Source organism: Kogia breviceps, chromosome 5 (assembly GCF_026419965.1).
Source record: "Kogia breviceps isolate mKogBre1 chromosome 5, mKogBre1 haplotype 1, whole genome shotgun sequence".
Lineage (NCBI taxonomy): Eukaryota > Metazoa > Chordata > Mammalia > Artiodactyla > Physeteridae > Kogia > Kogia breviceps.
The window spans coordinates 104,769,516-104,795,640 of NC_081314.1; the positions used below are offsets into that span (position 1 = coordinate 104,769,516).

Below are 26,125 nucleotides of genomic sequence, written 5' to 3' on the forward strand. Positions count from 1 at the left end.
GCTCCCAGGAGGGGAGGTGTGGAGAGTGACCTGTGCTCGCACACTGGCTTCTTGGTTGTGGCAGCAGCAGCCTTAGCATCTCATGCCCGTCTCTGGTGTCCACGCTGATAGCCGCAGCTCACGCCCGTCTCTGGAGCTCCTTTAAGGGGCGCGCTTAATCCCCGCTCCTCGCGCACCAGGAAACAAAGAGGCAGGAAAAAGTCTCTTGCCTCTTCAGCAGCTCCAGACTTTTTCCCGGACTCCCTCCCAGCCAGCTGTGGCACACTAGCCCCCTTCAGGCTGTGTTCACGCCGCCAGTCCTCTCCCTGGGATCTGACTGAAGCCCGAGCCTCAGCTCCAGCCCCCGCCTGCCCCGGCGGGCGAGCAGACAAGCCTCTCGGGCTGGTGAGTGCCGGTTGGCACTGATCCTCTGTGCGGGAATCTCTCCACTTTGCCCTCCGCACCCCTGTTGCTGTGCTCTCCTCTGTGGCTTCGAAGCTCCCCCCCCCCCTCCGCCACCCACAGTCTCCGCCCGCGAAGGGGCTTCTAGTGTGTGGAAACCTTTCCTGCTTCACAGCTCCCTCCCCCTGGTGCAGGTCCCGTCCTTATTCTTTTGTCTCTGTTTATTCTTTTTCTTTTGCCCTACCCAGGTACGTGGGGAGTTTCTTGCCTTTTGGAAGGTCTGAGGTCTTCTGCCAGCGTTCAGTGGGTGTTCTATAGGAGCAGTTCCACGTGTAGATGTATTTCTGATGTATTTTTGGGGAGGAAGGTGATCTCCATGTCTTACTCTTCCTCCATCTTGAAGCTCCTCCTACATTACACTTTCCATGTGACGACCAGTCATTGGGATCTCACAGCTCAGTGATGGCTCATTAGCATTCTAAAAGGAAGCCCAGACTCCAGAGGGGATTGATACAACTGATTTAGCTATTTATTCGGGATCAATATCAGAAGCTTTATTATTTTTTTATTGGTGTACAGTTGCTTTACAATGTTGTGTTAGTTTCTACTGTACAGCAAAGTGAAGCAACTACATGTATATATATATATATCCCCTCTTTTTTGTATTTCCTTCCCATTTAGGTCACTGCAGAGCACTGAGTAGAGTTCCCTGTGCTATACAGTAGGTTCTCATTAGTTACCTATTTTATACATAGTATCCATAATGTATATATGTCAATCCCCATCTCCCAATTCACCCCACCCCCCTCTTCACTTGGTATCCATACGTTTGTTCTCTGTGTCTGTCTCTATTTCTGCTTTGCAAATAAGATCATCTATACCATAGTTTTTAGATTCCACATATATGCGTTAATACACAGTATTTGTATTTCTCTTTCTGACTCACTTCACTCTTTATGACAGTCTCTAGGTCCATCTACATCTCTACAAATGACCCAATTTCATTCCGTTTTTATGGCTGAGTAATATTTCACTGTACTTATGTACCACATCTTCCTTAGCCATTGCTCTGTTGATGGACATTCAGAAGCTTTAATAAGTAGAATTACCAATATCAGAAAAGGAATTCCATTGGTTAAAGTGGTGAATTGTTAGCCAGCATAATGGGTTTAGAAGTGGATCCTCATTGGTGAGATTAGTGGCATTCAAGATACGTGGATTAGCTAAAATATTCTGGTGATAACTTTCTCCTCTTGTATAATCAGAGTACAGGAATGCAGAGAGACCTATAGCTAGCCTGTCACTTGAGCGATGGATTCTAATCTTTCAATAATCCCTAAGTGGTTGGGACAGTTAATCTGAAGATGTCTGATTGCCTGGCCTGAAAGGCTATACACTCCTGGCTCTCTGGATGTTGTTTAGGCTTCCTCAAATGATATTTTTTCAGGAAAGATATTTAGGGATCCTCTATAAGAATGGAGAATTGGGACTTCATTATCTCACAGAAAAAACTGTACAAATGCCTTGTTCCTGTTTGTTAATAAATGTTTGTATGATAAATATCAATATATGAGGCAGAATTGTCCTGATTTGCTCTAAGTTTAACTTGAAGCAAGTTTGAGGGGGTGGTCACTCAATCTCAGTCACCTCAAGTGTTTTGGTTGGTACGGCTATCCACTAAAATGACTTTATGAGTTGTTATGCCCCAATTGACATAGACCAGTTCTCAACACCAATGTGAAAAAAAAAATAACTTCCTTGGGAGAGAAGTTTGGTGAACCTGCTCTTAGTGATCTTTCTCTTGTGGGAAAAAATTGATAAAGCATCTTACAGTTTTTGTGCTCTCTGCAAGGCAAGTATATTCATTGTTCTGCTCTTCCTGTTCCCCCAAAATATGAAAGGATCAACAGAGGCTTGACTAGATGTAGCTTCCAAAGGCATAAAACTTCTACTGCGTCATTCACTTCTCTAATTTGCTCCATAAAAGAGCAAATAGGAGAAGCTGGGAATAGAATTTTGACCTTTCATACATTGGTCCCCTGTGCTCTCCAATTAGCCATGATCTTCGTGTTATTTAAAATCTTGCCTAGGCTATTCTCTACAAAAGGTACTTTAAAAAGTTGACTGTCTCGGGCTTCCCCGGTGGTGCAGTGGTTGAGAGTCCACCTGCCGATGCAGGGGACACGGGTTCGTGCCCCGGTCCGGGAAGATCCCACATGCCGCGGAGCGGTTGGGCCCATGAGCCATGGCCGCTGAGCCTGACTGTTCGGAGCCTGTGCTCTGCAACGGGAGAGACCACAATAGTGAGAGGCCCGCGTACCGCAAAAAAAAAAAAAAAAAGTTTCAGTCCCTCCAATCTCCAAATAATTGCTGGTTAAAAAAAAAAAAGAAAGAATTAAAAGCTAATCAGAAAGCTCTAGTTGTGTGTTCCTTAATTTTCCTTGCTTAAATACTTTGAAGTCATCAGATGCTTTCAGCATATCTGCCTAGAAAAGAAGTTATATTAGTTAATACCCTTCACATTTATTTATGTATAGGCACTCAGATATGAAAATGTTCAAATGTGTTGCATGATAATTTGTTTTTTCTACTACACTATCAGTGAAACTGTAAATGGGAAAATGGAAATGTTGTATCTATATCTATGTATCTATAGCAACATCCTTCCAGAGGCAATACTGTATAAACTAAATTCAGAACAGGTAACCCAACAGTCTTCCATGTTGAATGGTAAAAAATATCTATGAAGTCATTTCAAAATATTAAAGAGTCAAATTTTGGAGAAGCAGATTAATTAAGCCATAAACATTGTGAATATTTAAGAATGTTACTCTAAAATGTCACACTTTCAATAAAAGTAAAAGTTTTAGTCTAGGTATTCTGTCACTTTTACAGTTACATGATTTATTAGACAATATTAACATACAGATAGAAAGTAAAAGATATCTATAAGTTTGTATATGTTTGCCACAACTTGCCAGCTAATTATCATTTTGAGATATGATGGTTCTGATTAATAAATCAAAAGGGAAACTCAATTATGAATGCATGCAATCAAACTTCATATGCAAGCCAAAATAAACCCAGCATTTTTAAGTCAGAAGAACCCATTAGGGAAACTAATATAGTGGTGTTCCAAGGCTACATTGTGTGGAAAATAATGCTCTGCTGTTTAATGGAAAGAGGCAGGTAAGAGAATATTTAAAAGACAAACTACTTGGAGTACTGCATATGACAACAAGACACTGACTGAAGTAAATGGCTCAAGTCGAAACCGAAATTGACCATGTCTTCAACTCTTTTCAGTTGAATTCAAGGAATATTTATTGAGTAACAAACTAAAGCCTTTTCTACAGGGGGCTGTTTTTAGTTCAAGGAAAGACAGCAACTCATTGCCTCTGATGTCAGACATAGGGGATTTTTATGAGTTGAATTGTGTCTCCCCAAAATTCCTGTGCTGTAGTTTTAACCCCAGTACTTCAGAATATAAACTTACATGGAAATAGGGTTGTTGCAGGTGTACTTAGTTAAGATGAGGTCATACAGGACTAAGGTGAACCCCTAATTCAGTATAGCTTGTGTCCATATAAAAAAGAGGAAATTTGGACACAGAGACACGCACACAGGAGAATGCCACGTAAACATGAAGGCAGAGATAGGGATAATTCTTCTATAGGCCAAGGAACATCGAAGACTGCCAGCAAATCACCAGAAGCTAGGAGAGAGGCATTAAACAGATTCTTTCTCAGCCCTCAGAAGGAACCAACCCTATAGAGTCCCTGATCGCAGACTTCCAGCTTCCAGAACTGTGAAACAATAAATTCTGTTGTTCAAGCCACCCAGTTTGAGGTACTTTGTTATGGCAGCCCTAGCTAACTAATACAGGGATAGAAATTACAATGGAGACACAATCTCTATCCTCAAAGTGCCTACAAACAGTTGTTCTCATAGAAAAACTTACAGAGAAGTCCACTGGCAGAGTTTTGTCACTTAAATGGTAAAAGTCAGGAGCCTTGAAACAGAAGTAGTCAAAAGGGAAAACATATATTACCCATGGCTGAATTTTGATGAGGCTGAAGATGAAGGGGATACATGATTCAAGGCATGAATGTGCATTCTTGAAATAGGTGACCATGAGGTCAGTGTTGGGAAGATAAGTGAGGGAAAACCATGGGGAAAAGTGTGTTGATGAGCTATATCAAGAATAGAAAAAGTGGAGTCAGTAGGAGAAGTGGAAGATTAGGTGGTTATAGAATTTTGTTTTAAGGACTTCTCTTTTAGCTCTAAATTTGGGTAGATGCTCCCTCTTTGAAGGACAAATGTGAGGACGCTGGATCTTTTTAACATTTTTAACATGACAATGTATATCTTAATATTAATGAAAAGCATGGAGCATTACCTTGTCAATCTTTCCAAAAATTCTTTAAAAATATTATAAAATATTTCAGACACATAAAATGTCACATAAAAACTAATACAATGATCACTCATATATCCACCACTTGGCTTTAAAAATACGGTATTTCTGATACAGATGAAGCCCCAGGGGTTCCTCTTCCAGATCTCATTTATTGCCCTGACTATCATACCCTATGTCTCATACTCTGAACTTGCTGTTTATCATTTTTATGCAATTCTTTTTATATTCCTCCTACAGAGTTATCCAGGTTAGAAATGAGTGCTGGAGTCTTTATACCTCAGCCTCTGCCAGTGCCAGTTATTGGTCCAAGGCTGTCCCTGGTGGGATGTAAATCCCAAGTTGCTTACCAGGCCTTTTTGCTCGCAGGCAAAGTAGATGCCAGCAGTCTCTAGGGCTGTCTTCTGATAAAGCCCCAGGTGCTGACTGTTGGAGTATATGTGTAACTGAGCAGGACCCTATGGAACCTTCCTGGGACAGACTGCCTCCATGTCCTCTGCCTGTCTCTTGTTTGTAGAAAAACTTTAGCCTCTCAGGCCTTCCCTGAGTTCCAAAGAATACATTTAATCAGAGAAGTGAGAAAATGCAGAAACAAAGGAAAACTGTCAAGCAAGACAAAATAATAATAGTTTAGCCATTAAACAAAGTTTAGGACTTTTAGTCCCTCCTCAAGGACTATAGACAATACTCTGAGCCATATCCTTTGAGCTGTTTTGCTGAAACCACCACCAGGTGGAAGAAGTTAACTCCATGCTGACCACAAGCACAAAGACCCCAGAAGGGTTGGTCCCAAAAGGTTGATGATATTGACTCCTGATTACCTTACCACCAACCAATCAGAAGAATGTCCAGGAGCTGATCATGCACCCCACAATACTCTCCCTCACCCTGTCTTTGAAAACCTTTCTCTAAAAGCCATCAAAGGGTCTGGGTGGTTTTTTTTTTTTTTTTTTTTTTGTGTGTGTGTTATGTGGGCCTCTCACTGTTGTGGCCGCTCCCATTGCAGAGCACAGGCTCCTGACATGCAGGCTCAGCGGCCATGGCTCATGGGCCCAGCTGCTCTGTGGCATGTGGGATCTTCCCGGACCCGGGCACGAACCTGTGTCTCCTGCATTGGCAGGCGGATTCTCAACCACTGTGCCACCAGGGAAGCCCAGGTCTGGGTGTTTTTGAGCATTAGCTGCCTGCACTCCTTGTTTGGCACCTGCAATAAACACTGCATTTTCCTTCACTACCACCTGGTGTCAGTATATCAGCTTTATTGTACACAGGTGAATGGACCCAAGTTCAGTTTGGTAACAAATGCATATTAGGATCCTGTGTACTTAACAATAGTAAAGGAAATAAGAAATATAGGAAGCACACTGTCAATGTCTGCTAGCTGCCACATAACATGGATACACCATACTTAATCTATTTGCTTATTGGTGGATATTTAATTCAAATGAATATTTATTCCAATTTTTAAGAGTACATGCTAAGAGTACCATAAAAAATAGGTATCTTTAAGCATTCTCTAAAGATTTTCTTTATTTTTCAATTTAAGAAATAAATCTCCCATAAAGTCCTGCTCTATGAGAAGGAAGCAGGGGTGGAAGGGAAGACTGTTTATTCAGGACTGTCAGAGATGAAGTGAGCTGGGAAATGAGCTAGAACACCTTTTCACAGAGAGCAACTTGTTTTGATGCCTTAGGTCTGGATGCTGCAGGTGAGCGCTCCTTGCTGAGGTTGGGGGCAGGGGCTGTGACCTGGCCTCCTGAGATACCCTCATGAAAGAAGAACCTTCCATTTCCCAGGGCACTTTCAAATCCTTTAAACTTCCAGTTTATACCTTGCTTAATCCTTGGTTATTTTATTTAATGTTTTAAAACATGTTTCACCTTTACTTTTTTTCTTTACTGTTTAATTAATATTTAATATTTTTAAGTTTTTTTTTTTTTCTTTTAAGTGGGAATCAGGAGATATTTGCAAAAGGGGACAGGCTGATTGCCTAAGCCCAATGCAAAAGAGGCTTGAATCTGTTCTTCCTTCCTCATCTCCCTCCTCTTCTCACTCCCTTAGCTCTTAAATTTTGAGATACTAAAGAGATCTCTGTTTCCTATTTGAGTTCTGGTTGGTCTCCAGGGCATAAAAGGAAGTCCTGTGGGACAAGATGGCAGCCTGAATCATATATACATAATGCATTTGACACCTTGATATACACTAAGGGGAATAAGTATAGTTTTCCACCCAAAGAGCAAGTTTCTTTTCACAAATTGGCCAAGGAGCAGTCAGAGCAGTGCTGATTTGTCCATGCAGCTCATGAACTATGTATACAGAGACTACAAGGACATCCAGGAGAGGAAATCCAACTGTGTAAATCTCCAACTTGAGCACATTTGTTTAAGCCCAAAAGAGAAATTGTGAAAGATGTGATGGGGTAGTATTGCTTAAGGAGACCCCGTAAATGATGGTAAACCTCGTTACAATTTTAATTTTAGGATTCTTTTACTTAAGTATTAAAATTTCCCCTTTAATGGCCTGGTTTAAGGATAAACAACTAACATATAACAACCACCACAGAAAAAACAAACTGATCTTTCAGGGGAAAATTTAACACATCTCCCAGTTTTCAGCTCTTTAGGACTTGATTAGTGTGATAAACTGAATGTTTGTGTCCCTCCGAAAATCATATACTGAAGCTCTAAACCACCCCTCCCATCTGATGGTATTCAGAAGTGGAGGCTTAGGGATGTTACTAGGTTTGGATGAGGTCATAAGAGTGGGACCCCCATGATGGGATTAGTGTCCTGAAAGGAAGCAAAGAGCTCTCTCTCTTTTCGTAATGTAAGGACACAGTGAGAGGGTGGCTCTCTGCAAGCCAGGAAGAGAGCTCTCATCAGGGAACTGAATAAGCCAGAACCTTGATGTTGGATTTTCAGCCTTCAGAACTGGGGGAAATAAATTCCTATTGTTTAAGCCACCCACTGTATAGTATTTTTGTATGGCAGCCCAAATTGACTAGCAGAGTTAGGCTGAGAAAATGTCTAATAGGCATTTTAGTTTGGATGTCTGAAAACCTGATTATATACTTAAAAACTAGAATTTGCAGCTTGAAAATCAAAGTTTTATAAACTATAAAATGTCTCAGTAATAGTTCCTCATCCATCATAAGCTCCAGTGTTCTATAAAGTTTCTTTAGTGTTTGAAGCCAGTGGAGGAGCTCTTGAACTATGTTAATATCTTTCTTAAGATGAACATGGGGGCTTGAGACACCTCCATGTAAAGTGACGAACATTAGGGAGCTCAGTCTTTACAATTCTTTTTGCGCTGAACTTCTTTCGAAAATGTTGTACCAAAAAAAACTGTATCAATATTTCCCATTTATATGAACAAATGCAGTGCATAGTATGAGGACTCACAAAGACTGGCATTGCTACGGCACTACACAAAGAGATGTTATTTCTGGATTTACAAAGATGGTAGGGAACTAGTATTTTCCACTTTATTATTGGAAGTAACTCATCTTAGAAATGCAGTGAAAAAGGCTGTACCTGAAGTGGACTATGAGCAAGTGTATTGATAGAAATGACAAGATATAGAAAGGAGTCACCGAAAACTGGAAAAAGAATTCAGATTAGACCAAAATAGACTATTGTCGTAGATAGTTTTTACGAGTTTTTCCTAAGAAGAAATTGGAATTTAATATTAGAATGTTATTTTCTTGTATGTTGAGTAGACCCATGGTTAATATAATGTCTGGTAAAATGTCTTTTGTTTTATTTTTATAACATAGGTTCAGGGTATTTTAAGTAATCCTTTTGTCATCCCCACAAATCCAGAACTGAAGAATACTCTCCAGATATTGTCATTTATTGATACCTTTACTGGCAGAGGCTCTGTGACTATGACAGCTAAGATTCTGGGCCAGTACAGACAAAATCAGGCAAGAAGTATACCTTACAAAATGCTGTTTTAATGGGGCATATTTCTGTCACATTGTGCCACATTCATATTTCATTTTTGTTTTCCTTACTCTTGTTTGTTTACTTCTTGAAAATTGTGACATACATCCCTTATCCTCTCTTCTATCTTGTTCTAGGCAAGTTATATTCAAGCTACGTACAGTGATGGACAAGGGACTTTACAGTCTGGTCACAATACCTTTCAAATCACAAAGTTCAGACTCATCTGTACTGCACTTCCTGCCAATGCGAATGGCAAGATGGTTACAATTTAGACAGCAGAGGGACATGAGGAGTTTTACAAAACTTTTATTAGAAATGTGACCCAGATTAACCTCAAAAATTCAAAGCTAGAAAACCAGTAAAAATGGATATATAATGATATTTTTAAAAAATCAAGAGAACAGTGCAAAATACCAAAAGAAGTATAATGAATATTATATCTTAAGATTGTTATTATAACCCTCTTTCTGTCCATGTTTTATAAGTTTTCAAGTAGGAATTAAGGGGACTTCTCTGGCAGTCCAGTGGTTAAGACTCTGTGCTTCCACCTCAGGGGGTTCGATCCCTGGTCGGGGAACTAAGATTCCACATGCCTCACTGCCAAAAAAAAAAAAAAAAAAAAAAAAGTGGGAAGAAAAAAAAGAGTAGGAATTTAAAAAGTATATTTAGCCAGAAATAGAATTCAAGATATCAGAGAAAATGTTCTGCTCTTTTCTTGAGACTTCCTTATATTCTCTTATTTCAGGGTGAGGAAAATAACCATTTACAAATAGTTTTCCACATGATCTTACTAGGTGCTAAATTGGCTTATATTTTTCTGGGCTATTTCTAACACTTGAATAAATTTGCAATAGTGTTGGTAGGATGGGGGAAATTCTTACCTGAACACATGTGGTCTAAAATCTGTGATTATATAGCCTGTATATAATCTGTGGTAATGCAGGAAAATAATTTAGAATTGTTTTATTCAAAATTATTTTATATATTACCACACTCATATCCAAAATAAATTTGGGAAAACATATCCATAAAATAGGTATCATTTATTTTTCAAAACAGTGCCTGAAGTTGCTATTATTATTTCAGGTAATTTTCCTGATACTACAGAAAATCCACTGGAGTAGTTTATATTTCAATATTCTTCTCTGGTTTAACCCTCTCTTCATTAACTACAGTTTATCAGGTTGCTAGTTTCATTTATCTACCCTTTTCCCCCTTATATGTATCAATTATATATAAGCTACTGTGCTCAAATCTGTAGAATCTCTCATTGCCTTAAATCTTCTAAGAATCATCGTTGCCTTCTTGCCCTTCGAGACATCTTCAAGGTCTCTTAAATGTTCTCAAAACTGTGAGTTTCATTTATATGCAAGAAAACTTAGCATTGGCATTTAAAAATGTCAATGAAAAGTCCGCATGTTTTATTTTCTTTTCCACTAAGTTTCTCTCGACTTCTTTGTCTTCCACCCGATTTATTTTAAACATGCTGCTTTCACTTACTTTAACAATTCCTTTTTCTGACTTTTCACTTGATCTTTTCACTGGGATTATTTTTCCACTTATACCTTAAATTTTATAGATAAAAACACTGACTAAATCATTTTAAAGTCCAGTATTGGAATCTCAATATGAATGTGGGTAACTTCTCCTTCCTCCCTTCTTATGGGTAGATCAGAGTTATTAAGCTTTAGTAAACAACACATAAGTAAAATCCTTGTAAATTGGGGCTTATTAAAATGTACATCTTCTATCTCAGACAATACTAAACTAAGAAAAACAAAGTCACTCTTCCTTGATTTCCAGAAACCATTTCAAATGTCCTGTGTCCTATTCATTCACCACAAGGGGGCATATGTGTACAAGTGTATCATGACCCTTTGGCAGCATCATTTTATGATGATTACATGCAAGTATTATTTTGTTTTGTTTTATCATGCTTTTATGTCTTTTTTTCCCCTAGTATGTGTACTTTTTATAAATTGATCCTAAGACGACTGTAATTTCTAATGTTGAGTATGGAGAATGAATTTCACTTTAAAACCAGAAGATATACTCTACGTTAAAACTCTAGAAACTGCAACTCCAGCAGTTTCTACTATTTCCCATGAGATATATTGGAGTTCAAGCAAAATCTAATCATGTCCAAGTACCCTGAAACCCCATCAACTTTAGAGATATTAAACATTCAGTGGCATAATCTGAAATACACATAATTGTTTTAACACTTTGAGATAAAATTCAGCACCTGGGGCAACTATATGACTTTGCTGAGGAAAGTTATTCATGTTTTGGCCACAGGTTATAGTTATATCATAGTTTAAAGTATTTTCACAAAATTTTACAGGGCTTCCATAAGTGCCCAGAGAGGGGCATTCATTTCCTCATTAGTCAATATTGGAGAAAAATGACCATCACAGAAAAAGAGAAGAAACTGCATGAAGGTATAGCAAAGTGGAGACTAGTGAGGCCATCAAAACAAAGGCAACAACAGAATAAAAAATTAACTTCAGGGCTAACAGTTGCACTCTCCTTGATTAAGCGTGTTTTACACTGAAAACTATCTTCTAAGAGAAACTGAGAACAAAATTTGGGCTACATGGAATATATATTCAAAGAACAAGGTCTCTTAGTGTGACCATACAAATCTAACTTCCCCTCGTCCATGCCACTCACCTTCCCTCCTCTCCCAACCCCTTTCCAACTATATTGACAAATCTTTTACCTGCTTGTGACTTTTGTCTTACTTAATGATGTGTAAGGCTGGAGGAGGAAATAATTGGATATGTGTCTAGATTATATTAGGGCAGTTAAGCGAGCTAGGGCCTTTAGATAATGTTTCACAACCACCTGGGTGTTTATTAAAAACCCAGATTTCCAGATCATACCTTGTTACTCCTCCCACAGACCTGCTGAATGAAAATGACTTTCCGGGGCTGGGAATTGGGAATCTGCATTTTAAATAAGTGCCTTAGGTGACTTTTATGCTGATCATCTTAATAGAGGCTATAATCCATACTTTAGCTTATTATCTTGTTGGTTGTTATAATATTTCTGTAGATAGCAGACAGTATTATCAAGTCTATTCAAGATGTGGTTATAAACTCCAAGTTTATAACACACTGTTTTTTCTACCATATTATGTCTATAGTGTTTTCTTCATTACGTAAAGATTCCACATACATATTGGCCTATTGTAATGTCCCGATTATGAATTCTATTGAGGGTGGGGTGTATATGAGGGTGTAATAGCTTACCCCTTGCCTTTGTTAGTTATTACTTTCTATGAATAATACAACTTGGTTCTATCAAATTTACATGCTGTGGAGCAACTAAGCCCATGCGCCACAACTACTGAGCCTGTGCTCTAGAGCCCACAAGCTACAACTACTGAGCCTGCATGCCACAACTACTGAAGCCCCCTTGCCTAGAGCCCGTGCTCCGCAACAAGAGAAGCCACCGCAACGAGAAGCCCGTGCACCGCAACGAAGAGTAGCCGCCGCTCACCGCAACTAGAGAAAGCCCGCGTGCAGTAACGAAGACTCAACACAGCCAAAAATAACTAACTAACTAAATAAATAAATAAAAATCTGAGCCCTCAAAAAAATATGTTATACTAGAACAAAAAATTTCACAATTTGTATGGAAACACAAAAGACCCCGAATAGCCAAAGCAATCTTGAGAACGAGAAATGGAGCTGGAGGAATTAGGCTCCCTGACTTCAGACTCTACTACAAGGCTACAGTAATCAAGACAATATGGTACTGGCACAAAAACAGAAATATAGATCAATGGAACAGGATAGAGAGCCCAGAGATAAACCCACACACATATGGTCACCTTATCTTTGACAAAGGAGGGAAGGATATACAGTGGAGAAAAGACAGCCTCTTCAATAAGTGGTGCTGGGAAAACTGGACAGCTACATGTAAAAGTATGAAATTAGAACAATCCCTAACACCACACACAAAAATAAACTCAAAATGGGTTAAAGACCTAAATGTAAGGCCAGACACTATCAAACTCTTAGAGGAAAACATAGGCAGAACACTATACGACATAAATCACAGCAAGATCCTTTTTGACCCATCTCCTAGAGAAATGGAAATAAAAACACAAATAAACAAATGGGACCTAATGAAACTTAAAAGCTTTTGCACAGCAAAGTATACCATAAACAAGACCAAAAGACAACCCTCAGAATGGGAGAAAATATTTGCAAATGAAGCAACTGACAAAGGATTAATATCCAAAATTTATAAGCAACTCATGCAGCTCAATAACAAAAATACAAACAACCCAATCCAAAAATGGGCAGAAGAACTAAATAGACATTTCTCCAAAGAAGATATACAGATTGCTAACAAACACATGAAAGAATGCTCAACCTCATTAATCATTAGAAAAATGCAAATCAAAACTACAATGAGATATCATCTCACACCGGTCAGATTGGCCATCATCAAAAACTCTAGAAACAATAAATGCTGGAGAGGGTGTGGAGAAAAGGGAACCCTCTTGCACTGCTGGTGGGAATGTAAATTGATACAGCCGCTATGGAGAACAGTATGGAGGTTCCTTAAAAAACTACAAATAGAACTACCATACGACCCAGCAATCCCACTACTGGGAATATACCCTGAGAAAACTATAATTCAGAAAGACTCATGTACCAAAATGTTCATTGCAGCTCTATTTACAATAGCCAGGACATGGAAGCAACCTAAGTGTCCATCGACAGATGAATGGATAAAGAAGATGTGGCACATATATACAATGGAATATTACTCAGCCATAAAAAGAAATGAAACTGAGTTATTTATAATGAGGTGGATGGACCTGGAGTCTGTCATACAGAGTGAAGTAAGTCAGAAGGAGAAAAACAAATACTGTATGCTAACACATATATATGGACTCTAAGGGAAAAAAATGTCATGAAGAGGTTAGTGGTAGGACGGGAATAAAACACAGACTTACTCGAGCATGGACTTGAGGATATGGGGAGGGGGAGGGGTGGGCTGTGACGAAGTGGGGGAGTGGCAGGGACATATATACACTATCAAATGTAAATTAGATAGCTGGTGGGAAGCTGCTGCATAGCACAGGGAGATCACCTCTGTGCTTTGTGACCGCCTGGGGGGGTGGGATAGGGAGGGTGGGAGAGAGGGTGATGCAAGAGGGAGGAGATGTGGGAGCATGTGTGTATGTATAACTGATTTAGTTTGTTGTAGAGGGAAAACTAACACACTATTGTAAAACAATTATACTCCAATAAAGATGTTAAAAAAATAAATAAATAAATAAATAAATAAATAAATAAATAAATAAATTAAGGCAATTTGAAAAAAAAAAAAAATATGTTATAAACACTTAAACTAAGAATGTTGGGGCTTCCCTGGTGGCTCAGTGATTGCGAGTCTGCCTGCCAATGCCAGTGACACGGGTTTGAGCCCTGCAGGGAGGATCCCACATGCCATGGAGCAACTAGGCCCATGCGCCACAACTACTGAGCCAGGGTACCTAGAGCCTGTGCTCCACAACAAGAGAAGCCACCACAATAGAAGCCTGTGCACCCCAATGAAGAGTAGCCCCTGCTCGCCGTAACTGGAGAGGGCCCACGTGCAGCAACGGAGACCCAACGCAGCCAAAAATTAAAAAAAAAAATAAAAAGTTGTCTTCCCTTAAAGAGATTTTACTTTTATAGTATATATGAAAAACAAAAATTTTTACCACTAAAAAGAACAAGGTAATGATTCAGTTTCTATTAAAAAAACCAGAATTAAGGATCAGAATGTGTTAGGACCTAAATTATTCAATATATACAGAAAAGAGTAACCTAGAAAACATTATCTTTATGTACAATTCATTTAGCAGCTGCCTATTTGTGACACATATTATACACTGATTAAGAGCATGGTTAAACAACTGAATAATGTGCATGCTTCATATGATAACACCCTGTTCTCATTGCAAGTTTAAAGAAGCAGAACTAGGTATAGTGAAACTCTGTGTGTTTGTGTTAATTAGAATAGGTCATGATCTGAATATATGCTAATATTTATGGATCATGAATGCATTCAGAGCTGTTCCTTGCAGAGGGAGAGGTCCAAGGGAAAGTTTGAGGAAAGTTATTTGCGGTCTCCTTTTCAGTGGCCTGTAGTGAACCGTGGCTGTAAATGTTTGCTGTATGAAAACCTGATTGGTGTAGCTAGCATAAACCAACAAAGGGATAGCCAGGTGAGAAAACAGAGAAAATGGGGAAAAAGTATTTATTTCTTAACAAGGATGCTGATAAATTTTTGAATGTTTGAAATTCAATTTTGTATCTTTTAAAAGTATACTTCAGAATTCGATAGCACTTTCTCTAGCTTTTGATCTCCTAATGATTGTTTATAGGCTTGGAAAAGCTGATGCTTGTGGGGCTTAATGGTAGGCCCTGGGGTGACAATGAGGGATAGGTATTGAATTTGAAACTCTGGAAGAATCTGAGGTTTCATGGAATATTGCCCACAATTCCATTTTAAAAAATCAGTAATGGTAATGTTCATTTCCTTAATCTCTTCATCTTTCATTTAAAAATAAATGTTACCCAGTGAAATGACCTCCATCTTTTTGATTAGAAAAGTCACATGAAAACAATCAAACAAACATGTTGTTTATTCACCAACTAATACCAGGGAGAAAAATTTTAAAATATACTGATCAGAAAGATATCTTGGAACTCTGCCAGAAGGTATTTATCTATTTCTATAACATATATTGTTTTCTTTCTCTTAGCATGAAGTAAAATATTCATTGCAGAATACTTTAAAAAGTCCAATAAACAAAAGAACAAGAAACATTTTGAGATATGTGTGTATTTGTAATATATATCACCAAAGACTAAGAGATCATTCTCCTAATTTCTCAATCATCAAAGACTTTCAACTACTGCTATCCATTATCTTCTGCATGGGTCTCAGAGGTGAGAAACAGAAGGAAGTTTGCATAGGGCAGGAAAGAATTTGCATTGGGAAGTACTGGAGGAGAAGGAGGAAGATTCAGTTGTGGAACAGATACTTTCCTTTAACAATGTCATTATAGCAATAGTTAATTGACATTGTTCCTAACGTAATAGCCATGTGACTTGAGCACATCACTTAATTTCTCTGGGCCTCAATTTCCTTACTTGCTAAAAAGTATGTAAATATATAAATACACACACATACTCACATATGTTGGTGGAGCTACTGACACGATATCTCAAGTATCTTCACCATTCTTTATGTTTTCTATTACCAGCTTACACAAAGCTACCATCATTTCTTGTCTAGGATGCTGCAAATGAATCTTTTGCTCTCTCTTTTGCACTCTACAATTCATTCCCAACATATCAGGCAGAGTGAGCTCTTAAAAAACACAAATTCTGTTACGTCCTCAACTGCTTAAAGTTTTCCAATGGCTTCATTTCATAGTTAGTCTACTCCTTTCCAGGACCTTTGAGTTTATACAGGATCTGGCCTCTAAGTCCTAGTTTCCTACCACTTTCCCTGATCTCTCAATGTGTCAACCATCTTGGCCTTATTCCTACTTCTAAAATATGCCAAGCTTGTTCCCCAAGGTTTAGGATCTATATTTGTTTTCCTTCACCTCAGAACATCTGGCTTCAGATCTTTTCTTGGCTGGTACCTTTACAATTTTCAGGTCTCATTTCAAATGACACCTCATTAAAGATGTATATTCTAGCCATGCTTCCAAGGTAGCTACACAATTTTATTTTTTATGTTTTTATTATATATCCAGCATCTATCACTATCTAAGATTGAGATTCCTCTTTCTCTTTTTTTTAACTTTGTTTATTATCCTTATTCCCACCATACTCAAGGCTGTAAGCTCCAAAAGAAAAGCTTATTCATTGGAATATCTCCAATCCTCAGAACAGTATCTGGCACACAATAGGCACTCACCACACATGTTGTATAAAATCTCAGACTGTAATTACACTTGATTATTTAATGCCTGTCTTCTCCCCAGACCTTAAGTACTTTAATCTCCAATTTAGCACCCAATAATATTAAGATATACATGTTAAATGAATAAATTATGATTACTGAATCCTCAAACTAACTGTATATTTATAGTCTGCTTAGATAATTTAGTCAGTTTGTATGACTGAGGTGATATTTTACTTAAACTCATGTTTTCATTTTCCTATTTACATTATCTATTAATCTGGAGGACTTCTTATGTGTTGATTACTGTATCAGAATGTCTTCAGATACAAGTCATAAGTCATAAAAGGCCCAATTCTCAGTAGTTTAAGCAAATAAAATATTTAACTAAATTATAAACAAATAACTGGAGTAAGCGGATTCTGTGTTGACATAGGTGCTTAACAATTTCGTCAGAGAACCAGGTTCTTTTGCTCTCCTACTTGGCCATCTTTAGCACTGGGTTTGTCTCCTTAGGCTGGTTGCCTCATGACTGAAGGATGGCTGTCACAGCCCCCAGCCTATGTCCTTCCAAAACTATAATCAAGGCAATAAAGAAAAGAAGGGGCCAATTCTAGGAAGCTCTCCCAAGAAAGAGAGCTTGGTTACATCAAGCCTATTTATAGTAGACTTCAACCCCCAAATTTTCCCCAAAGTTGCCAATCTCACTTTCTTTTGCATTTAAGTGACCTGTCAAAGAGTAAAATTTAAGTGTCAAAGGAGAATGGTATAACTGGCTTATGTATAAATCATGATTTATTTCTTGGACCTGAGTTCATCATAAACATCCAAATAAAGATTTTATTAGCAAGGAAGAGACGACAACAGAGGTTGGGTAGCCAACTAACAGGGTCTGCCACAAACAGCATAAACAACTGATAACCTTTTTCAATTTATTTGCCACTGATGTGAAGCTCTTTACACTGGGAATAAGTAAGTTTTCATTGAGCTTTCATGTGATTTATCCTGTATTTATAATGTTTTCCTTTCCAGTTTTTTATTGTCAGAGGAAAAAAAGCACTTTTTCCAGATCAGAGATAAAACTAGAAATTAAGCATTAGTAATGACTTCTTTCTTCAGATGGTACCTTTGAAACTCCAGAGCTAAGGTCAGCAGCTTTGTATACATTGTCTAGTTTTTTCTTTTTCTGCACAAGCAAGATGGGCCAATGAACACTGTACTTTCTGCTTGCTGAACATTGGCTGATTGATCTTCCCCAGGAAATCAATTTAGTCTGGGTTTATTCTAAAATCACTGGTAGCCGGGAGAGAACCTCTGAATTACACAGTGTTGGATGTTGCTAAAACAAAAACAAGCAGCACTTGGTATTTCCTGTGGTTCTTGGTTACATCAAGGTGTATGCCAAATACCTTGAAAACTGTGACTGGTCTTTGATTATTCCTCATTGATTAGCACTTACACTAGAAGGAGTGGATATATTCAGATGTTTGTAGGTATTAAAATATTATATATTATGTGATTTTTATGAACAATTTGTCTTGGGTCTTATCCATGCTACAGGCATCGACCAAAACATTGGTAGAATGTTTTCAGAGACTTCAAAATAGAATTTTCCCCTGTTTGTGAATACCCTGACCCATTGTTATAATTGCTTCAATGTTTGTAACATTTGCTGCTTTCTACTGTAATTTTTTCATCTCCTTATGATACATTAAGGATTGTTTTAGGATTACTCATTTGGTGGCTTGTGATTAACAGTGACATCAGAGAAAAAAAATTAATATAATTTTACTGAAAACAATGTTCTTATAGTTTCAATCACTTTCTTTCTACCATTTTCTTATTGGTGTAAGCATCAGCAATTAATTAAGCAGCCACTAAGTAGTATATTAATCTAGGTGCTGAAAGCGTTAAAAAGTGTAAAAGATAAGGATTTTATAAAAATCTAAAGGGATTCATTACTTTAGGGAAAAAAACCAGAAAACTACTTGTAAGTCACCCCAAGCCTTGAGTACTGAACAGAAAGTTTCTTAGTGGTCTCTTGTCTTCAGTAATGTCTTCCCAGGTCTAAGACCTTAGGGTCCTTTCTTTAAAATGCATATTGGAAAGACACAGGACTTACATCTACAAAGGATTTGCTTTTGTACATGCTTTGCACAAATGACAGATGGGGGTTTTCCCAAAGCATGGCTTGGCTTCTTAATAGTATGTATGACTGAACAGGATGGTCTTCTCTCTAGCTTCAAGATTTCTGATAGAGCAATCTGCTTGCATAGTCCTTTTCTACTCTGTGTATGATAATCTTCAAACCTGTTTCATGTGTTTTACTACCAAGAGCTCTGGTATGATCACAAACTCTTGTTTCCTAAGCTTCAGAGATGAGACCTTTTCAGGAAATCATTCTTTAGATATTATCTGATATTGTTGATTCCCATTTCCATCTTATGCTCAAGACCGGCCATTGTCAATTCACCTAAGTAGTACATTTCAAAGAGGTCTGTGCCCTCTGATAGCACTGTCCCAGAAAATTACCATTAAGTGTTTGGGTCTCTCAGCCTGTGATCCAAGCTGGTATATATGGTATTCATCTCTTGAACAGTTATTGAATATTCTTGCTTCACACTCAGAACATGTTCTCTCTGGTTTAGTATAAAGCTTTGTTGCCCTTTCATCTGCATTGCTGTGGATTTGCTTTCTGGCACTTGGGCTCAAAGTGTGGACACACTAATTCCTGAGCATATAGTTTTTATACATTAGATCATTAGAATATCCTTTACCAAAAGTTTATATTGACAAGGATTAATAAAAACTGTCTGATTTTCTGCTCATGAATTAGTCCATCAAACAAACACTTTCTGGTTCAAGGGCACTTTTTTCCCTTTGAATTTAGGAAACCTAATATTGGCACATCGATTTCTTCCTCTTCAGCTAATTATAATAGTCTGTATATTTGACTGATTTTGACTGACTACTATCATAATATCTGCCAGGTGAGAACTGTGTTTGGGAAGAGTCATTTTGTTGTTTTTCCCAAATGGCATAGTTCCTTTCTTAGTGATGAATTCAGTTTATCAAGCCAGGATTTTATTGTTTTTCATTCTTCCAAGGTTTATTTGTTCACCATCTTTTTATTGAAAAAGCAATTATTTAAATCTTCACATTACAGCTTTCTGATAACATAGCTATTTTTCTCACTTTTTTCTTTATATTCAGGCTGCTGAATTACATTTGCCTAGAGGAAACTCTCATTTCCTTTTCTTGAATTTTTCATCAAATTCTGTGCAGAAACCTGTCCTTATTTCTATTTCTGTTAATGATATGTAGCTTCATGGGGGCTAGTAGGTTTCACGGTCCTCTACCCAAGAGTGCCTTTGTGCCCGAAGCTGTCATATGACTTCCATTTTTTGCTTGGTTAAATCTTAAGGAACAATTGAAGTACAAGTCATTTTTCTGGTTGGCCCTGGTTCACCTCCATAGACTTAGTGTAAGATGCACTTTACCACATGGTGTATCTCAGCACAGTGTCACCTCTATCATCAATGACTTGATGGACAGAGAATCTCGGATTCTCTGAGAGAATCTAGGATCTCAAAGGATAAAGTTTTATTTTTCAAAATCCAGAAATATCAGAAACATTTCTCAGTACAAGTCCTTTTACTTAGTGCATTGGATACCATATGATTTTAAAAGAAAGCATTTAAAAATATTTTACTGTATAAATTTTTACAGTAACTCTTTAATTAAGAGATAGAAGTGAGTGAAAATTCTGGGTAGGTTTTACTAGCAGGTTAAGCATGTTCTCCAGGCAAATCTCAACTATTCATGTTAAATTAAAGTACTTAGAGGCAGAATAGTGAATGATCTAAAATACTTTTTATCTCACTTTCATTAAAAATATTTACTCTTAAAGCTGGATGTGTCTCAAGATTTAAAAATGCACATCTAAAAGTCAAGCCAGGGACTTCCCTGGTGGTCCACTGGTAAAGAATCTGCCTTACAATGCAGGGGACGCAGGTTCAACCCCTGGTCGGGGAACTAAGATTCCACATGCCGTGGGGCAACGAAGCCCACGCACCACAACTACTGAGCTCACGTGCCTTAACTAGAGCCCACATGCCACAAACTACAGAGCCCACGGGTCCTGGAGCCCTCGTGCCACAACGAGAGAAGAGAAAACCCACATGCCACAACTAGAGAGAAGCCTGCACACTGCACACTGCAATGAGAGATGCTGCATGCCTCAACGCGTGCCGCAACTAAGACCTAATGCAGCCAAAAAAAAAAAAAAAAAGTCACGCCACCTTAGAAACACTTGAATTAGGGGTAAAGTAGGAAGGTTGCTCAGATCTCCCCCCAACCTTAGAATACAAGGTAAATAGATGCCCCTCATGCTGCTCCATTGTTTGTTTTAATTATCTCCATGTTGGGTACAGAGCATGTCTTCTTAGATTGACTCTTCTCACATCTTGTGTAGAAGAGGGGAGGTTAAGAGTTGGAGCTTGGAGAGGTCTTATGAATGCAAAGTAAATAGAATTAAGATGTTAACAGAACTGTGATTATACAGATTATGTGTTGTCAATAATGAGACTGTACTTCAACTAGGAAAGTACTTGTATGGAAATATCACTATCAAAGAAAAAAGCAAACTTTGTCTTCATAACACAAGTGAACACAATTGAAAATTAGTATCAAGGAATTTTAGAATCTTTACAGATATTGTGATAAAATGATTCTTCCATTTTGTTTTGATCTTTAAAATATAAGAAATGGAGCTACTCATTATAGTTAAAAAAACTCTGAACAGTAACTGCCATTGTACCATATCTTAAATTAAACTTATCTCTTAAAACAGATAAGTGTGAGCCATAATATATCTTTTAATGTTCTTTTTAGGTAAATAGGACCTCATTTCCATACTTGAGAGCAAAGAGGCTTAATATTTTCAATGTAAGTTTAAGACTTGTTGCTTAGCAATATTCAAATGAGAGAGAGTCCCTCCTCCAGAACTGGATATAAAACAATTGTCCATGTGAATGTGTGTTAGATTCAGTAAAAGAAGAGATTTCTTAGCACTTAAAATATAACCAGATAGGAGACCATGTAATCAAATGAGAACAATCCAAACTCAGTAAATTTTGTGCAGATTAAGTTAGCTACATATCACTAATTGTATATGTATCATCAGGTGTGGTTCATAATCATTCACCAACCTCTCCTCATGAAGTGCCTGGTAGCCTCTTTATAGAATTGGCATGTAAAAGCAAGGCCTCTCAGTCCTTGTCTAGATCCTATTTTTGTGCATTTTTCCCCTTCTATCTTTAGTCCACATTTCTTGGCTTTCATGCCATCACCAGTTCTTAGTGTCCCTTTGCAAAGGCTTGATGTATTTTAGTACAGAGCTTACCAGGAAAATCTGCTACTCCTGTAGTTGCCTTTCAAGCTGCATTGCCCACAATTGGTGTCTGAAAATCTGTTGGTTTTATTATGCATTACTTGTTCAGTTAGTCTTGGTCGTCTCTCTGTGCAGCCTTTTATCTCTTCTTAAGAATCCCTTTATTTTTGGTAACTGGCCCTCCAAGGGACAGGGCCTTAAATATGGTCGCTCCATAATAAACTGTATTGAATACATGTTGAATGAATAGTCTTAGACTTGATGCAGGACATGCAAAACACTCTTAAGCTGTAGGAAGATATACTAGAATTTCTGCTTATTATCAGTTGTAAATCCCATCCTTTTATTTACTTTAGTGTATTTTATAGTGTTGACAATACATTCTCATACATTACATGGATAGGTCTTCTAACTAGGGGGCTAAAGTCTCAGTAATTGTTGGCAGAGTAATTTCTCTTGTCTCATCTATTTCTGGTTTGGTCAGTCTGGCTCCAATGGCCATTCTGCTGTGGTAGGCTCCACTTACCACAGGCTGACCAGTTCAGCACTATAGCCAGTACTGGGGTCACAATGGTCACTCCATCTTTCCAGCCTGTCTTTTAACCAGTTCTTACTGCTCTTTGCTGTGATATGTGCTTTCTATATTGGCAAAGTCATCATAATGGAAAATGTTTATTTATTTTGCCCCTGTATTGATTCGGAAGGGGTAGTTTCAATGACTACTTTCTTGAAGTATACACAAAAAACCACCTTTATCTATGATGTCTTCCTGTTTTTAAAACCCTTCACAAGCCTCCTTTCCTCTAAATCCTTTGTGATACAGATAAAAACATTTTTTTAAAAAATGAGGAAATAGCAATTATACAGCAAGAGAAAGAGTCAAAATCTTTTAAGGTAAAAGATATGTTCCAGGAAAGTTGTATACAGATAAAACTTTAAAAAATGAAATCCTACTTTAAAAAATGTATGAAGAGAGCTTGCTATTATTTTCATTTTAACATTTTTATAAAGCAATGAATCAATTTCATATAAATGACCATTCTTCTTCTTTATTTTATTTTACAGGGTTTGCTTGAACTGAGGTATATCTTCACTAGGCAGTAGTTTTCTGTCTCATTCCTTTTAACAGGAAATAACAAAAAGTACAGTTATATAAAGTCCTAAAATTTTTACACAAAATTTGAACAGAATGACACCGCTCAATCTGGCATTATCTTGATGATTTTGAGACAGAGTACCTGTGACCTTTGGTTATAATTCTGCTTTGTAATTTAGCCAAGTTATCTTTAATAGGGATTCTCTGTCTTGATTAATAAAACATCACCGTTCAACTAGTTGTTCAATCGAGAAATACTAGTGTCATATTTCAGTCCTTCTTCTTCCTTATAATTCATATCTAGTTAGTTATTGAGTCTTGTAAATTATACACTCATAACAATTTTCAATTTTCCTTCCTCTTTATTCCAACCACTATTGCCCTAATTAAAGCCATATGACCTTTTTGGTCTATAGTAATAATGCCCTAACTGGTCTTCCTGTTACCAGTCCTCCTGTCCTTCAAGCTTTCCTTCACACTGTTTCAATAATATTTTCTGAAACACGTATGTATTTTATTATTCCTCTATTTAAATAAATAAATGTCTGTCTCTTAATTACTATAGAAAAACCTTCAAATTTCCTGATGCGCCACCCAACTACCATCACAATTATTCCTAAGAAACCTGGCCCCTCCACCGCTTCTCCCCCCCATTCCAAACTGTCCACATTTGTGTAAGCATTCCCATTCACTTCCCCAAATTTCTGTGTCTTTTTCTCTTTCTGTTTCCTCTATCTGGATCTTCCCCCCACCTGTCTGCCTAATGAAATTTAAAAATATTTGTTCAACTTATCTTTGTGATGCTTTCTCCAGACCTCTGCTTTTCAGTACTTCCACATTTCTTTTACAGACTTTTGCCACATGATTTAATGCACTGAATAGCAAGGAAGCATGAGTCTGTCTACCCTGTCAAAAGGGAAGCTCTTCAAAGGCAAGAGGTCTGCTATTTTGAATGCCCACGTTCATTATAAAGTCAATTAATCAGTATATGATATTTTGTACCCCATGATCCTCTGAGCAGTTAGGTATGTCTGAGACTTTTTTTTATAAAAGTACTTGGTTACATTATTTACCATTTACTTGGTACCTCAAATTCAGAGACTTATTTCTTAATCAAGACATAATCTTGATGACTTGGGAGATTGGGATTGACACATATACAGTAATATGTATACAATGGATAACTAATAAGAACCTGCTGTATAAAAATAATAGAATTCTAAAATTCAAAAAAAAGTCATAATCTATAACTTTCAAGAAGCACTTTTCAGAGTGTTAGTATATGGTGACCTAATTTGATGATTAATTCTGTAGTCAGATTTAAATTAAGACAGCACTGTTCTAGGCCTCTTAGTCCTTACAATCATATAAGAGAGAAGAATATGTCTGGAATCTGGATGTCAAATCTGACAACAAAATCTATACATGCTTCAGGATTTGAGTTACCCTGTCAATTTTATTAGTATCTTAAATTTAGTTATGAACTTCTCATTTTAAAAAGCAGTTAAAATATTATTTAATATGAAATTTCAAGTGTATCTATATAGGCATACAGACAGAGTCTAGTAACTACTCCTAAAGATATTGTTCATTATTTCCTATCTTATTTTATCCTTTTAGTAGATCATACTTGTTGCAATTTTAATGAACATTTTATTTTATAATATTTTATAATAATTCTAAATACTGTTCTCCAAGGTTGTAAATAATATGCATAGTATAAAAATCTTACATGCATTGTTCCATAACTTGAAAAGTAGCTTTAAGTTGTACATTTATAAAAATAAAAGAGAAGAAAATAAAAGCCTTGAAAAGAAAAAAATTATGACATTTTCCAGTTAGAAAATGGATTTGAAAATACTTTTTCTAAAATGAACAATTTATTTTCAGACTTGATAGAATTTTATTTTTATGAAGTTTTTGCTCAAATTAGAAGATCAGTAGATACTTCTACCTTATATATCAGACTCAGATTAATTTATTCTCCTTAGAACTATTTCATTGTTGGAGAAATTAGTGAAAATATCGTCAATACATTAATGTAGAGGATTTTTACAAAGCAAACCTAGTAAGGGTATAACATGTTTTATTCATAATATTAAACTTGTATCCATTCTAGAGCAGTTGAATATAGTGAGGTTTCCCAAAAAATCTCATAGAAAATGAAATAAAAGATAACTAAATAAAAGATTTGCCTCTTTTAAAATAATGTGTAATGTCAGAATAAGAGAATAAAAACATCTTGAATAGTTTTACTGACTCATTTTTCATTGAAGCTGAAATGAGTCAATGGTGAGGGTTCTGTTTTAAAAATAACAGACTAGTATAATTTTACAAATTATTAGCTTTTTGACAGCTTGAGACTTAACTCCTTGAAACAATAACCAAAGAGATCAGTGGAATGAATTGGTTCATGAGTTAAGTTGAGATCATATTATTGACAGATGATAGTTTGGGTCTCAAGTTTCGGCCTTCTACTTGCGCTCACATTTCCCCCAAGTCCCATTCAAAAGAAGGTTGAGAGTGTATTTATATATCTCCAGAGAAACCTACATTGTTCATTTTTAAGTATGATCAGACTTTCCATAACATTTGCTATGAGAAAAAAAATGTTCATTTCCTAACCACTGGTTCTTTACCACCACAGACTTAATTGATTGCACCATTGGCCTATACAGAACTCCATTTAAAGGAGATAACTATTGAAGCATCAAAAATACTCAGGCAAAGGCAGATTTTTTTGTGAGGGCAGTAATGACGTGGATCTCAAGCATGATGTTAAAGTCCCCACAGAGTGGAAGAAAGGAAACAGTTAAGTGTCAATTCTTTTTTAAACCAGGCACTCAGATAAAACAAATACTTCTCAATTAGATAATGATGTTAAATTGGGAAAACGACAGATCAGAGCAGAAAATTAGAAAACAAAACCAAAATTACTCTAATAACATTAAAAATAATAAAAG

The 26,125-nt window shown here is 37.1% G+C and overlaps 1 protein-coding gene across 10 annotated transcripts in view; it reads right to left on the minus strand.

The window, feature by feature from the left end:
- EPHA6 (EPH receptor A6) overlaps positions 1-26,125 on the minus strand; it is an 850,011-nt gene that overhangs the window by 80,728 nt on the left and 743,158 nt on the right. The window lies entirely within an intron of this gene.